This window comes from Thalassophryne amazonica, chromosome 2 (assembly GCF_902500255.1).
Source record: "Thalassophryne amazonica chromosome 2, fThaAma1.1, whole genome shotgun sequence".
Classification (NCBI taxonomy): domain Eukaryota; kingdom Metazoa; phylum Chordata; class Actinopteri; order Batrachoidiformes; family Batrachoididae; genus Thalassophryne; species Thalassophryne amazonica.
Genome location: NC_047104.1, coordinates 138,369,215 through 138,386,678, shown reverse-complemented (window position 1 = coordinate 138,386,678; position 17,464 = coordinate 138,369,215). Strand labels below are relative to the sequence as shown.

The 17,464-nt window shown below is 39.6% G+C and overlaps 1 long non-coding RNA gene across 1 annotated transcript; it reads left to right on the top strand.

Moving 5' to 3' along the window:
* The first annotated feature begins 3,742 nt into the window (after nt 1–3,742).
* On the top strand, nt 3,743–13,321 carry LOC117503094. Its single transcript, XR_004558480.1, has 3 exons — nt 3,743–3,862; nt 13,162–13,164; nt 13,309–13,321. It is a non-coding gene; the product is annotated as an uncharacterized LOC117503094 (long non-coding RNA).
* Nucleotides 13,322–17,464: the final 4,143 nt, after the last annotated feature.

The window sequence follows — 17,464 nt, the reverse complement described above, 5'->3', positions numbered from 1 at the left end:
CTAAGCGTGAGCAATATCACACTGAACTCACGAATGACAACTCACTCAGTTGTCATTCGTCACATCCGTAAGACAAACTGGACCTCAGCACTCACTGCCTCACACTGTTAAACTTTGTCGACCTTATACTTGTCTCAACTACGTTGATATTATCTCTCTCCTTATCTCTCCTCTGTTATGAGTGTTTTGAGTATTCTGCAGTTTTTCTATACTTTAAAAAAAAATACAATTTTGTGGGTCAGGTGACTTAAAACATTGAATGAATCAAATCCATGTTAAAGTGACAAGAGGTTTTTCATCTACTATTGACTGGAGGCTTTTGGGGGCCTCAAGCAAAATGGACTTGGAGGCCCCCTATGTCTCACCACCCCACCCCGTCTGCCCAAAGCCTACACAAACCACAGCATAGACACATCGTTTATGCTCACACTTTAGGTCAATAAAATATTTCTGTGGCAGTGCATTTGAATATTTGCAAAAACCACACCACCTTCCCAAAAATAACCAGCATATAAAGAGAGTGCAAACTGTGTAATAACTACAAAATCCAAAATACTTCAAAAAATTGCACATTCACTAAATCAAACATACTTTAAAATGTTTTTAAAAAATAAGTTATAAATAAAAGTAATATTTAAATGTGAACAGGTATAAGTTAAGTTAACTTAAGGGGGGGACATATGGCATCGCAGATATTATGTTTGTATGTCTACATACAAGTCATTGGGTGTTATGCTCATATGAGTCCAGCAGGGGGTGATGTAAGACCAATGAAATTTTCTGAGTGTGGTTCTGTAAATTACTTTTTGGGAAACTCACTTCACAAATGGACATTAATCATTTATGCAACACTGCTAATATAACACAGCCGGGCAGGTAGCTAACAAAAATATAGGCCTAATTTATCCAATGTAAATTATCACTTGCCATTGCTCTGTTTTTTCTTTTCTTAAATGGAAATGGTCATTTCTATAGTGCTTTTCCATCTGCATCAGACGTTCAAAGCACTTTACAAATAATGCCTCAGGGTGCTGCTCACTACACACCGGGGGCAATAGGGGATTAAAGACATTGCCCAAGAGCCCTAAGTGATTTTCCAGTCAGGCTGGGATTTGAACTGAGGATCTTCTTGTCTCAAGCCCAACGCCTTAACCAATAGACCATCACCTTACTATTCCTTTCTCTTCTTTCTTTTCTGTGTTGACAGATAACTCCGCTTTGTGATTGGTGAAGTTTTATGTTTTGCTGGTGTCCCAAATCCCGCTGAAATGAACTAGTACTTGTCAAGATGAGCTCCACCGTGCAACTGAGCTGTGCATGCACATCTCTCTCTACCTTGGATTTTACACCTCACCTGTCGAGTTGAGCTACGTCACATGGCTGGCTACTGTGGGAGGGGCCCCCTTGAGGGGGATTCCGATAACAGTGTCGCTGCACTTTCCTGCATTGTCTGTCACAGAATTTAAAGTGGCACTCACACAGTCTGTCGTTGCCTAAAATTCAAAATGTCTGGGGCCCCAAGGCCAGCTTAGGGCCCAAGGTAGTTGATTGATTTGCTTACCTTGTTGCAATGGGCTTGACTACTGACACCTTGCAAACATTTATACATAGTTTTGTTTCATCTTATCCTGAGACTGGTGACTGTGATATTTAAGGACTTTCAAAAGATTATTACTTTCTCTTCAAAAATTGTATTACCGTTATGTTTTTACACTTCGTATCACTTGCCTAATCTTGACAAACAAATTAGTTTTAGGGTTAGGTGGCCGCCATTGTAGTACCTTAAGTAAATTTCAGATGATTTATTTTCTGTCTGCTATTGAAAGGTAGTAAGACCTCAGTGTTTGCTTGTTTTCCTCAGTACAACATGACTTTCTTCTCTCCTTTTGCAAATTTAATTCACTTGTAATAAATAGCCAATGACAGTTATGCTGCACTGACTGCTGTAACCTCATTGTGTTTGAATAAATTTTCTATTTCCAAATACCTGCTGTTGCTTGGAGAGCCACAAGGTCTTGATACCACATTTCATCGCTATTGTAGGTGACCTTCTGCTTCTGTGCTGAGATGTCAACATTTTGCCTTCCATGTGACCTGAAATATTTTGGAATGCCAGTATGCCACTAAACTATGCGATTCACACAAGTAAGGTCTAACCATACCAACCCCTAGAGCAAGCAAATAGGTGGCAATGGTAAGCAAAACCTCCCTCTCATGATATTGAGGAAGAAGCCTCAAGCAGCCCAGACTCAGAGTGGTGAAACACTGCTTAGACCGTTGTAACAGTTGCAACGTTTTTACAAAGCTTTTACCATGCTGAAGAAACAGGAAAGATAAAAAAAAACAGAATAGCTGAGCAAGTAGTCACTGTCACCAAAAATAGGGCATCATGAGATAAGTCCAGCGCCCTGGGTTGCAGGACCAGCTTCCATCCATCCTGACATCAGTGGGCCACAACACCATGAGGACAACCAAGTTGTCCTCATGGAAGAGTACATTCCAAAAACAGACTGCAGTGTGCTGTGTCAGCTTGAGCCAGGGCATTTTGTGGTCAGTACAGCGCCCTGTGGTGAGCAGTTTTGCAGTCTTGCACGATATCATCAGTGCCCTGGACAGAGAGAAAAAGAGCAGAATCAGTCGTCATGAAATAACTGCACCTAAGGTATGAGTTCACCAGCAGTAAATGGACAGGGAAGCAGAGAGAATACGAAGGTGATTGCCAGCAGCTAGCCCTGAGCGTCACTAAGAGACCCAGAAATTACATGAAGTGAGGCCCAGACCTGTTCCATTACTAATAAGATGAGTTAAAGGGATAAGAAGCATATCCATACTATGCCAGTATGCTAGCCATACGAGAGGGAGAACAGATGTCTTAAGTCTGGACTTGAATGTCTCCACGGAATCTGACTGTATTATCTCCGCTAACTGGGCAACTTACATAATTTACCTTCCTGAGTTGAATAAAAGCTTTTCTTGAAGTTGAGATTAGTTGTGTTTTTAAGCCAGCAACTGAACTTAAGTTTCTAAGTTGATTCACTCTGATTAATTTTACAGTGCAGGTCCTTAAACAGTTTTGTTCGTATACGGTTGAAAAGACAGGTTGTGCTTTTAGCAGAAGTTACAAGTTTCGTCAGCACACCCAGTAAAAAAAAATTGTTAAATCTAGGTGATGTATCAGTGATGGCACCCACATCCATAACAGGGTGTAGTAACAGGATGAAGGCATGCTGGGATATATTTAACCTAATGGCTTTTATTTTCTTCTCGAAGTAACCTAAGAAATCTTGGGCTGCAAATGGAGAGCGACTTACAGGTGGTTGTCCTTGAACAAGGGCTGCCACTGAGTCAAACAGGAACTTTGAATTATGTTTTTTAAAATAAAATCAGAGTAGTAGGCCCATTTTTTTTAGCCAATAGTGCATGCTTATAGTCTAGAATAGTATTGTTATGCGAGGTGGAATACTAGTTTTGAACTATGCCATTTTCGCTCTAGGCCTCTAGACATATGCTTGAGGTCACGTAAGTAATCATTGAACCAAGGCAAGTGTGTTTTGGGGTGGCGTGGTTTTAATGTAGGTGGAGCAATTATGATTCATGTCCAGTGTGGTCGTGAGCGCTTAGTTTAAGCTGTCCACAAGACTATCTACTGAATGGTCATTTTCCGAAAGTGGCGCTAAGTGACACTAAGTTACCAAGCAGTCTGGCTCCAAGATCAATTGCAGTTGATGAGTAGATGTCGCCATGATGACAAATAAGTGTCTCGTTCCAGTGGACAAGGCAAAGAGACTGTAAACTTAACAATTGAGTGATCTGAAACCACTGACGCAAGAGACACAATGTCAATATTTGTGACAGCAATACAGTGAACGAGAACCAAATCCAGCGTATTTCTACTAATGTGTGTCAAACCTTGAAGGTATTGCTAGAATCCTGATACGTTTATAATGTCCATGAATGATTTGCAGAGGGGGTCAGAAGGCTTATTTATATGAATGTTGAAGTTACCAACAATCGGAATGTTATCGGCACAGGTTGGCAAATTAGAGATAAACTCACCAAATCCATCTAAGAATTCAGAATATGAGCCTGTGGGCCTATATATGGTGACAAAATAGCTTGGTTGATTTTTATTCTTTTGACCTTGGCTATACACAGTATCCTGGGCAGAGCAGAGAGTGGACCAGTGGTAAATGAAAAAGAAATGATTACTTCAGACTGACGGGACAGACAAACAATTTCCATGGATATCTGTAAAGGTGCCAGCCCACAAATCATCTCCGTTCAGAATGTGTTCTACCACAACAAAATGTCAAATGTCACTGCTTTGGACAAACATGCATTAAAGTATATATATATATATATATATATATATATATATATATATATATATATATATATATATATATATATATATATATATATATATATATATATAATAAATACAATTCTGGCAGCTGTGGTTACCAGGGCGATTCTGTAAAAACTACAGTGACTATGTAAATAATTTTACATAAAATATGTAATTTTTTAATTTTTGTAGTTTAAACAGACACATCACCTCTTTTTCCAAACCATTAATTATCAGTATTTTACCATATTTGTGAAAATTCACATCTGTAAAAATTAACTGTATTGTAGTTTTTTGGTATTACAATTTTTCTGTGTTTAAACTACAGTCATTTGTAAATTCCACAATGGCATATGATGATTGCAACATATCTGTACTGTTAAATTTACAGGTCAGTTTCGTTCCACAATTTACTCATTGCTGCAAAATAAACACAACTCCATTGTTTTTCTTTCTACGGTTTTTTATGTTGTGACTTCACAGGATTTCACCATTAATTTCACAGACTTTTTTTTACAGTATAAACTGGAAAATATTGAATACAATTTATGACCAATGAGAAAATTATCATTTTTACCTTTCGAGCACTTTAATGTGCTTTCATACTAATCAATTATTGACAATACAGTTATTTTATCAACTGCAACTTCTTTTTTGCCTCAAACATATTATGTATATCAAATACATAAACACTGTTACATTTCTATCTTAAAATGCAAATTCAATAAAAGAAGCTCATTATTATCTGCTTTGTGACCTCTTTTTCTCTGTGGAACCAGGGGGTACTCATATATTTTTGACACCCTTTCTTTTACGCGTCCAAGAAGGTTGGGTCATGTCAGCTGGATGCTGCTCTGAATTCGGCTCTTCTTCCACAAAAGAAAAGTTTTATCAATTTTAGTTGGAGTAAGTAAATATCAAATTTTCATCTTCTGTTCAGCCTGTTTATTTTGTCCAAACGCAGTCCAAATCCGCCCTCTTGTGGCAAACTACGAGAAGCCACATTGCAGAACTCTTGTTCAGAGATATAAATACGTTAAACCTTCATGTACCCACATTCACACCATCATGTGCCTTGTTGCCTTTATTTTGTACATACTTGTAGTCTTTTGATACTTTTTGGGGGAGGTGATGGTCTCGTGGGTAAAGCATTGGGCTTGAGACCAGAGGATCCTTGGTTCAAATCCCAGTCTGACTGGAAAATCACTAAGGGCCCTTGGGCAAAGTCCTTAATCCCCTAGTTGCTCCTGGTGTGTAGTGAGTACATTGCATGGCAGAAGCCTCACATCGGGGTGAATGTGAGGCATTGATGTGTAAAGCGCAGAGGGAAAAGCGCTATATAAATGCAGTCCATTTACCATTTCTTTTTTAACAGCTGAACCATTTTTATATTTTATTCCACCATGACTCCTAGAGAAAGACGATGTCAGTACACTGTGTGTCCTGTACATACAGCAGAACTGACAACAAAGTTGACTTTAACTTAACTTTGAGATAGACCAAGGACCTGAACAACCAAAGGTCCTTGGATGGACACAAGAAAAATAAACAAATATTCAGCTGTCCATGTGCAGCCTGCAGGCTGTTGGCTCACATGTTAAGAGTAAATCCACACAGCTGTCACTCACACTGTATCACAATCATTATTAGCACCATAACTGTAATTAAATAATTTAGGAAATAAAAGTGGCTTCAATGAAATGTTTCCTCCTCGGGTGGTTAAGTCAGCGATGACACTCTTTGCGCCACTCCTTGACAGTCTATGACACACTGTCTGAAACACATGGCACAAAAGAATATGGGCTTGCCCAACTCATTTGTGCTATTTAGTCAGCACATAATCTAATACTCTAAGCACAAAGTTGTGTCCAGGCTGGATTTATCCTTTTCAGTTGTCATGGGTGTGTTTTGTGTATAACAACAGGAAGTAAACCAGTATCACCTGTCGTTCCATTCCATCACATGTACACTGCTCTGCTGTTTAGAAAGGTGATGTGAGTGAGAGTTTTTGATGAGTTAATGCCTCAGCCCCAACCTGTTGGCACCACAGCAGACAGCAGACACCAAAGCTCTCTGAGGTGAAACAGTAAGATGTTCTGCATTTTTCCCATAGTATTAACTTTTATTTTGTTTAATGGTTGTTTTCAATGCAGTTTTATTATGTAAACAAGATGGAAATATTTCTATGTGAACTCAGTTCTGACAGGTGTATCTGAGTGTTGCACCCACAGTTTAGACTAGCTTTTTGTTGTTCTTCCGCTAGATAATACCAAAACACAAGCGCTGCCACATGTCATTTTCAGGCCAACACAGCCTTCTTCTTCTTCTTCTTTGTGTTTCGGCTGTTCCCGTTAGGGGTCGCCACAGCAATTGTGCTTGACTATTGACTGGAGCCTTGCAATAATGCTTGTGTTGTGTCAAGGTAGGTTTTAACAAATGTGACAATCAAAAAAGTCTGCGAGAGAGCACATGTTATGGCCATGTCTCTGGATCCTTAGGCTTTGAGTTCAGGAAACACCCAGGAAGAGCTCATGGACTCAATGAACTTGCCAATATTTTTGCAGGAGAAAGAAGATCAAAATTTTGGGGGTCCTGGTGTTTCCTGAACTCAATGGCTAAGGATCCAGAAACAGGTATAACATGCTCGCTTGCAGACTTTTTTGATTGTCACATTTGTTAAAAGCTATGATTTGATGACTCAAGGTAGGTTTTAGCAAATGGAACAATCAAAAAAGTTTGTTCATTGACCTCATGAGGTCAATGAACATGCCAGTATTTTTGCAGGAGAATGAAGGTCGAAATTTTTGGGGTCCAGGTGTTTCCTGTTTTACTGTATGGTTGGGAGACCAGGATGCTTTCTGTCAAAGTAAGTTACTTCAGGAGACTTAAATGCAGATCTCAGATACAGATTTCTACATGTGGGACTAATAAAGGAATATCTCATGATGTGTACGCTTGCATGATGGGCGAGTGCTAGCTGGGACATTTTGGCCATGTGGTGCTTTTCATTGTGTGGCCCAGCATGCAGGTGCCTGAGTGCTGAAGACACCAGTGGCTGGAGAAGGCCAAAGTGATGCCCATGCTTCACCTGGCTGAGTCAGATAGATGGTGACATTCAAGAGGAACGACTAGACTGGTTGTCTTTTTGGGTGGTTTCCATACAGGATCCAAGGTGGTTCCATGGTGTGGTGGATGCGCCAACATGTGATAGGACATGTGGCGGCAGCATAAGCTCCCCATCATGATATGACAACTTGAAAACAAATACCCATTATAACAATCATGACATTTTTCACATATGCTCAAAAACATTTGAAACATGTAGGACAATCAAGATGCTTTCATCAAACCATTGATATGGCAGTAAAATGGACATAATGTTGGTGCCAATATTGTAGAGAAGCTTGAATTCAAACCACCCCCTTGAACACAAGCACAAAATCCCAGTTTACTTTAAACCGGTTAACACCTTGAGACAGAAATTAATTCACCCTAAGGACAGGATCCCTAGTTACAAACAGAGCAATGTAGTGTATTCTATCAGATGTCAGGAAAACTGCAACGAACACTACATAGTTGAGACTAAGCAACCTTTACACAAAAGGCTATACCAGCACCGCAGAGAGGGCGCCAGTGGACCTCAGTCTGCAGTTCATCTCCACCTTAAAGACACTAACCACATGTTTGAGGACAAGGAAGTTAAAATATTAGCCAGAGAGAAGAAATGGTTTGAGAGAGGGGTCAAGGAGGCATTCTTTGTGAAACGATTAAAACCCAGCCTTAACCGGGGAGGGGGTCTGAGACACGCTTTATCCCCTGTTTACAATGGGGTACTCAGGTCAAAGCAGTTTCAGTCTTTTGTTCATGGTAATGAGTCATTCACGCCATCAGCAGAGTCGTCAAGGGAGCCACCAGGAGAGACTTCCATCCCATCATTAGGAGGGACAGCTGCCCTGTCATTAGTAGGGTGCTAACTAGAGCACAATAGGTGCTAATTAGAGCTATTGTTTAGTCACTAGCCTATAGCAGTCTGCCTCTCGGTAGGAGGGGTCTGGTTAGGTTTAAAACTCCAGCTTTTGTGACTTCTTGATTATTCTGACAGAAGTCAGACTACCAGAGCAAGAATTTTATCTGAGGAAGCTTCTGCGATTTGAAGCAAAACGTCCTCGCGTCAAGCAACCCAGTCCAGTCGAAGATTCAAGCTTCTCTACTATGGAAACCATCTGAACAACTGACTACACAAAAACGGTGCCAATATTGTGAAGTACTCATCTGTGTTGTAAACAAAGGTAGACAGTAGAGAAAACATATTTTATCTCAAAAGGATTCACATCAAATTGAAGGACATGTGCTTTAAACACTTTTTGTGATAAATGACAACCATCTAATGTGCTTAGAAAAACAACAAATGCTTCATGAAGTCTCATTTCGCCATCACTACTAGAAGCAACCTATTAAATTTCTCCCATAAGTCAGGTTAGATCTGTTGGTGTCATGTCTTGCTGCATCCACCATACTACAGAACCATCATCCATGCATGGTGGATGGCTGCCGCCCAGGCGGACAACCCATAATACTCTAATGCAAAAAAGCTCATCTCCCCAACAATTAAAAATCTAGCAAAGCCAAAAAATAATAGCTGGAAGTCAAGAAACAGGCTCTTTTTTACATTTGAACCAAACATGATGAAATTCAAATGACTTTTTCTTTAGTAAATATAAGACTCGCCCTTTAATTTTTGCACTTCTTAATGGTAGTCTTCCTTGTGACTATCTCAACCAAATTCAACTGGAGTGACATCAGCGTGTGTGTGGATGCAATCAAAGAATAAGTAATTGAGAATGTCATTAGGTTTAATTTAGGTCTTGTTGGTACTTCTGCCAATCAATGAAGAGAGTAAAAGTGGAACTTATGTAGATCTTCACATGAATATGATATATATATATATATATATATATATATATATATATATATATATATTTTTTTTTTTATGGTAAAAGGGGTGAGCGTTTATAAGTTGGTCACACAGGTTCACTGTTAATTTTTCATATTTATGAGTTTTTTGTTATTGTTGAGTCTGTGTGGCATATAAATTAATTAATTTGTTCATTCATTCATTTCCTTGCATGGATTTGAAATGTTTTTTTGTTTTTTTTTTACTGAACTTCCTGTAAGTCTTGCTTTTGAATTGTGCCACTGGGTCAATACATTTCCCCACCTTTTCTTCAAATCCAATTAAGATGCTTGCACATAATTAATTTGAGCATATTCAATTCAATTCAATTTTATTTATATAGCGCCAAATCACAACAAACAGTTGCCCCAAGGCGCTTTATATTGTAAGGCAAGGCCATATAATAATTACGTAAAAACCCCAAAGGTCAAAACGACCCCCTGTGAGCAAGCACTTGGCGACAGTGGGAAGGAAAAACTCCCTTTTAACAGGAAGAAACCTCCAGCAGAACCAGGCTCAGGGAGGGGCAGTCTTCTGCTGGGACTGGTTGGGGCTGAGGGAGAGAACCAAGAAAAAGACATGCTGTGGAGGGGAGCAGAGATCAATCACTAATGATTAAATGCAGAGTGGTGCATACAGAGCAAAAAGAGAAAGAAACAATCAGTGCATTATGGGAACCCCCCAGTAGTCTAAGTCTATAGCAGCATAACTAAAAGTTATGCTGCTATAGACTTATAGGGATGGTTCAGGGTCACCTGATCCAGCCCTAACTATAAGTTTTAGCAAAAAGGAAAGTTTTAAGCCTAATCTTAAAAGTAGAGAGGGTGTCTGTCTCCCTGATCCGAATTGGGAGCTGGTTCCACAGGAGAGGAGCCTGAAAGCTGAAGGCTCTGCCTCCCATTCTACTCTTACAAACCCTAGGAACTACAAGTAAGCCTGCAGTCTGAGAGCAAAGCGCTCTATTGGGGTGATATGGTACTATGAGGTCCCTAAGATAAGAAGGGACCTGATTATTCAAAACCTTATAAGTAAGAAGAACAATTTTAAATTCTATTCTAGAATTAACAGGAAGCCAATGAAGAGAGGCCAATATGGGTGAGATATGCTCTCTCCTTCTAGTCCCTGTCAGTACTCTAGCTGCAGCATTTTGAATTAACTGAAGGCTTTCCAGGGAACTTTTAGGACAACCTGATAATAATGAATTACAATAGTCCAGCCTAGAGGAAATAAATGCATGAATTAGTTTTTCAGCATCACTCTGAGACAAGACCTTTCTAATTTTAGAGATATTGCGTAAATGCAAAAAAGCAGTCTTACATATTTGTTTAATATGCGCTTTGAATGACATATCCTGATCAAAAATGACTCTGAGATTTCTCACAGTATTACTAGAGGTCAGGGTAATGCCATCCAGAATAAGGATCTGGTTAGACACCATGTTTCTAAGATTTGTGGTGCCAAGTACAATAACTTCAGTTTTATCTGAGTTTAAAAGCAGGAAATTAGAGGTCATCCATGTCCTTATGTCTGTAAGACAATCCTGCAGTTTAGCTAATTGGTGTGTGCCTCTGGCCTCATGGATAGATAAAGCTGGGTATCATCTGCGTAACAATGAAAATTTAAGCAATCCCGTCTAATAATACTGCCTAAGGGAAGCATGTATAAAGTGAATAATATTGGTCCTAGCACAGAACCTTGTGGAACTCCATAATTAACCTTAGTCTGTGAAGAAGATTCCCCATTTACATGAACAAATTGTAATCTATTAGATAAATATGATTCAAACCACCGCAGTGCAGTGCCTTTAATACCTATGGCATGCTCTAATCTCTGTAATAAAATTTTATGGTCAACAGTATCAAAAGCAGCACTGAGGTCTAACAGAACAAGCACAGAGATGAGTCCACTGTCTGAGGCCATAAGAAGATCATTTGTAACCTTCACTAATGCTGTTTCTGTACTATGATGAATTCTAAAACCTGACTGAAACTCTTCAAATAGACCATTCCTCTGCAGATGATCAGTTAGCTGTTTTACAACTATCCTTTCAAGAATTTTTGAGAGAAAAGGAAGGTTGGAGATTGGCCTATAATTAGCTAAGATAGCTGGGTCAAGTGATGGCTTTTTAAGTAATGGTTTAATTACTGCCACCTTAAAAGCCTGTGGTACATAGCCAACTAATAAAGATAGATTGATCATATTTAAGATCAAAGCATTAAATAATGGTAGGGCTTCCTTGAGCAGCCTGGTAGGAATGGGGTCCAATAGACATGTTGATGGTTTGGATGAAGTAACTAATGAAAATAACTCAGACAGAACAATCTGAGAGAAAGAGTCTAACCAAATACCGGCATCACTGAAAGCAGCCAAAGATAACGATACGTCTTTGGGATGGTTATGAGTAATTTTTTCTCTAATAGTTAACATTTTATTAGCAAAGAAAGTCATGAAGTCATTACTAGTTAAAGTTAAAGGAATACTCGGCTCAATAGAGCTCTGACTCTTTGTCAGCCTGGCTACAGTGCTGAAAAGAAACCTGGGGTTGTTCTTATTTTCTTCAATTAGTGATGAGTAGTAAGATGTCCTAGCTTTACGGAGGGCTTTTTTATAGAGCAACAGACTCTTTTTCCAGGCTAAGTGAAGATCTTCTAAATTAGTGAGACGCCATTTCCTCTCCAACTTACGGGTTATCTGCTTTAAGCTACGAGTTTGTGAGTTATACCACGGAGTCAGGCACTTCTGATTTAAAGCTCTCTTTTTCAGAGGAGCTACAGCATCCAAAGTTGTCTTCAATGAGGATATAAAACTATTGACGAGATACTCTATCTCACTTACAGAGTTTAGGTAGCTACTCTGCACTGTGTTTGTATATGGCATTAGGGAACATAAAGAAGGAAACATATCCTTAAACCTAGTTACAGCGCTTTCTGAAAGACTTCTAGTGTAATGAAACTTATTCCCCACTGCTGGGTAGTCCATCAGAGTAAATGTAAATGTTATTAAGAAATGATCAGACAGAAGGGAGTTTTCAGGGAATACTGTTAAGTCTTCAATTTCCATACCATAAGTCAGAACAAGATCTAAGATATGATTAAAGTGGTGGGTGGACTCATTTACATTTTGAGCAAAGCCAATAGAGTCTAATAATAGATTAAATGCAGTGCTGAGGCTGTCATTCTCAGCATCTGTGTGGATGTTAAAATCGCCCACTATAATTATCTTATCTGAGCTAAGCACTAAGTCAGACAAAAGGTCTGAAAATTCACAGAGAAACTCACAGTAACGACCAGGTGGACGATAGATAACAACAAATAAAACTGTTTTTTGGGACTTCCAATTTGGATGGACAAGACTAAGAGTCAAGCTTTCAAATGAATTAAAGCTCTGTCTGGGTTTTTGATTAATTAATAAGCTGGAGTGGAAGATTGCTGCTAATCCTCCGCCTTGGCCCGTGCTACGCATATGCATGACAGCATGACTTGCATGCATCATAAGTGAGGTCATGGGTGTGGTGTGGCTGAGAGACTGAAATATGTTTTGTGCTGATGGACTGTTGATGCGGGGGTCACCTACCCTGCACCTGGAGATCCACCTGCCCTGCATGCTTTCTGTCTACCTGCTGCAACCACAGCTGATTCATCAAGTCTGGTGTGTCCTAGCTCTTGACTGGTTGAGCACACCTGACTTAGTTAATTAGTGGGAGCAGGGAGAGTTAGAGAACATGCAGGACATGTGGTCTCCAGGACCAGAGGCAATGACACCTGTTGCATGATTTAGCTACTTAGCTAAATCTTTCTCCATATCTTGATCACTTCCTTGTCAGTCTGTGACTCCTGTCGTCCAATCACAGTAGATACAGCAAGTAGGAAACTTGACACCTGCAGCAGGAGAGTCACTTCTGACCTTTCTCTTAGCATTAAGTCTAAGGCTAGTTTTTACTTCTGGGCTGTTGCAGTTCAGTGTAGTCTTGACTGACATTTGGACATGAAAACTATCAGAATTTAAGAGTACACTGAAAAAAGTATAACCCTGCTTAAACTAAAAAAATTGATGTCCAGAAGATATCACATCTAATATATTTGACTTCACATAATCTAAATTATTTAATTTCACAGAATCTAAATTATTTAACTTCCTATGACCTGATTATTTTATGTTGTTATAAACAATAATATTTCAACTGACTCAATCTAAATTCTTTGCCTTGATCCAAATTATTAACATTTATTTTGCAATTCTGACAATACAAAACACTCAAACTTTAATTATCAGCAACAGCTTTGCTACTTACGTTTATTGCTGGACAAAATCCACCCAGTGCATCCACGTCTGGGCGGCTCCCCAAAGGCGAATGAGACCAGTGCAGTGCACATGCGCAATTCACATTTGAGTCAAACTAAAAATATTAATTGCAGGTCATAAAGAAGAAGAAAACAATTGAGCGAACTAAACATTTTTGTTTTGAGTCCATTAGATATATATTTTGTTCAGTTCAAATCAAACTTGATGTCACTAAATGTAAAGAAAATGAGTTTCACAATCAAATCAATATTTTTATCTTGTTTTAAATGACAGGTTTTAGTTCGAATGAACAACTGCATCTAACACTTTTTGCAGTGTGTCAGGATGCGTCACACCTTATAAACCTATTAATATGTATGACATTAGGAGGTCGGACTGGGAATTAAGGCTAGGGTTCGTGCAGGAAGTCGATGCCAAAAAATTTCTTGGAGACTGCACTATCTGGCAATGTTTGCATGGTTGTTCACTTCACCTAATACAGCTGCATTACCACTCGGGGGCAGTGTCATACACTGTACAAAAATGTAGAAAAAACCCAGAAGTGGAAACATTTCTCTGTTTGTTAGGGTCATGTTATCTATCACACATGGATAATATATTTTAAAAATGGTCATTTTCTTTAATTTTTTTTTTTTTTTAAGTTCTGAAATTTGCATGTTTCTACTCCATTATTTTGTTGTGGTTACAGATTATTGTTGAGATTTGCAAGGGATGCACATCAACATGTCAAAAACATACTTTGATTATCCATGCTAGTCTTTTTGGCCCAGCTGTGCAAACAAACCTGTCTGGACGATTTTCTATGTCCCTTAGTAAAAGATGCTCTCAGCAACTTTGGGTAAAGGTCTAAAGAGAAAACATTTGGCCGGACCCTAACTTACAGCCACCACAAAGTAGCGCACAATGCAGCATATGTATCATTCCTGGTTTCATGCCCAGCACCCACATTATTCAGTAAGTGCACTTTTGCAGTTCTATGCACCCAAGTGCATGTTGCTCTGAAAATGAAATATTATCATTCACAGTACTAATCCATTGCTCTCGTGAGGCAGTAGGAAGCCATTGTGCCGTAGACCACCAAAAACCATGGTCTAACGTTGAATGCAGTTCTTGTGGTATTTATATGTTACAACCCCAATTCCAATGAAGTTGGGATGTTGTGGGAAATGTAAATAAAAACAGAATACAATGATTTGCAAATCCTCTTCAACCTATATTCAACTGAATACACCACAAAGACAACAAAACTAGAGCTCCGCTCAGAGAGTGCAAGTACCTCCACCAACAGAGTAGCGACTTTTGATGTCACACTATAAAATAAACATTGACCAAACTGGAACTTCAAAATGGTAAAATTCAAGTTGGATCAAACATTTCTGAAAGAGTTCTGGCATGAAGCCAACAATGTCTTGCAAGTGGTTCCACTTAAAAATTCCAACAAAACGTTGACCAAATTGACACTTCAGAATGGTGAAATTGCGGGATCTAAATTGATTATACATTTTTCATGTTTTGTATAACCTTGACCTTGAAGTTTGAACTGTGACCTTGAAAAATGAACTTACTGTATTGACGGACCCAATACACCACTTCCACGCATCTGATTTAAATACAGAATATAAATTTTTTTCGGTCAACTTTGACCTTGACTGAACTTTTGAAGGTCAAGTTAGAAGGCCATGGTCAACCAGAAAGCGTCTCCCTAAGAAGAACAACATGAGTGAAATTGGAAGTTTCTATGGCGAGTAGATCCAAAGTTATGGCTGATTATGCAGTTTTCAGTTTTTCCGTGACCTTGAAACTTGACCTATGACCTTGAAAAAATGAACTCACTCTATTCTAGGATTATCTGAACCTCATGTCCAGTGCCTGTGAGACTGTAAACTAACCAACAAAGAAAAAAACTAACTAACATAATCACGTAACCTCCGTCCAACTTCACTACTGGAGGTAGCAACAGCAAACACTCATGGAAAAATACAAAACTTTAACAATTCTGGTTTGTACTGTATTTTTACACTGGTGTTTTTCCTCCCTGGGTTTACAGGCAGGGAACACCAAGAGGCTGACCACACAATCCTGGTGCAGTGGGGATGAGGACTGTCTGTTCCTAGTGGGGTGCGGAGGAAACTGAGTGTTGGGAGGAGGATGAGAAGGAGAAGGTGTTATAGGAAGCACTCTATTGCTTCACCACAGGAAGCTGTAGTAGATGACTGCTGCTCCTTCACAAACACTTTGATGCTTTGTATGAAGAAACCTTTCCTCACCAGAAAACCTCTCATTTCTGAGTTAACCTCAAAATGTTCACGAAAATCTCTGGAACATGGAATAGTAACAAAGGTCTGTAACAGACAGGCAATGCAGTGGAAAAGCACTGGGAATGACAGTGTGAGAGAGCAGGTTCAAACATGGAAGTGCCGTGCAGGGATGCCTGAAACCAGAAGGCTAAAAAAGAGTCATCAAGCTACATGAACCAAACACAGAAGAAACACCAAAATAAAAGCACCAGAGACTATGTACCACAAGAGAGAATTAGCCAGATAATAAGTCAAGTCTGGCAGCATGTGGGTGCTGCGCCATGCCACATTCACAACACCATGGAAAAGGCCTTGGGTAATGGATGGCAACCACCCAGGCCAACAACCAGTCCATCCCCATATTTCTAAAATAACTCTTTGTCGCAGCCAGGTGAAACATGGTTGTCCTTTTAGCTTTCTCCAGCCACTGGGGAGGTGGAGAGATGGGATGTCATGAGTTCCAGCAACCTCATGACTTCATAAGATGTTCCCAGGCATCTCTCAATCTGAAAGGCTGAGGATGCAGATAACACGGAGAAGAATAATGGCACGAGGAGAAAAATGACTGAGGTAGAATAACAGACTAAACACCCAAATGTACCCATGACAGTGAGTCTGCTGAAATTTGTTGCTCGCTTCAGATTTTTTTAAAGTCATTAACGGGAAAACTTTCACTGTGGCATCAATAAATGTATAGTATGACCATGACTGTAATGCCGCCGAAAGCATCATGTACAGATCACTGGTTAATGATGTCAGGAGTCTTGAGGTGTACACTGACTGCGCGTCTCCTGATAAAAATATAATCACTGCCATGTTCTCTATCCCAGGATTAAATCTGTGTCCAAGGAGGGCAGATACCTAAGCTAAAAAGTTTGTGGATTGTGTACAATTCTGCACGCAGCCAAGATGACAATACATGTTCTCAGAGGGACTGTTTGTCCATATATTTATCGTGACCACTGCAAACCTGAGAAGACAATTTTGTTGACAGCTCAGCAACAACTGGTGTATTTCAGCACACAAAACAATTCCCAAAGCTCGGCCCAGCTGCAAAGCATTGTGTTACAGTGCACATGATGTGAACCGAGAGAGTGCATGAAATTCTATCCCCACTATTATGTAACATGGTGCAGAAGGAAGGAGGTGAGCTACTTTGAAATCTTGCTAAGATAGGTTTGTGTGTGTGTGTGTAATCGTGTGTACATGCATGCATTTGTTTTACACACACACACACACACACACACACACACACACACACACACACACACACACACACACACACACACACACACACACACACACACAAGTGGTTAATGGGCTTGGTTTCAGTGCAGAAGGTTCCGGGTTCAAATCCCACCCCTGCCACATTTCTCCATGTAATGTGGAGTTGCGTCAGGAAGGGCATCCGGCGTAAAACCTGTGCCAATTCAACATGCACATCCACCTCGGATTTGCTGTGGCGACCCCGAGTGCAAACAAGGGAGCAGCCGAAGGGACTTACTATATATATCATACATATCATACATACATATATACATATATAATACATGTATACACACA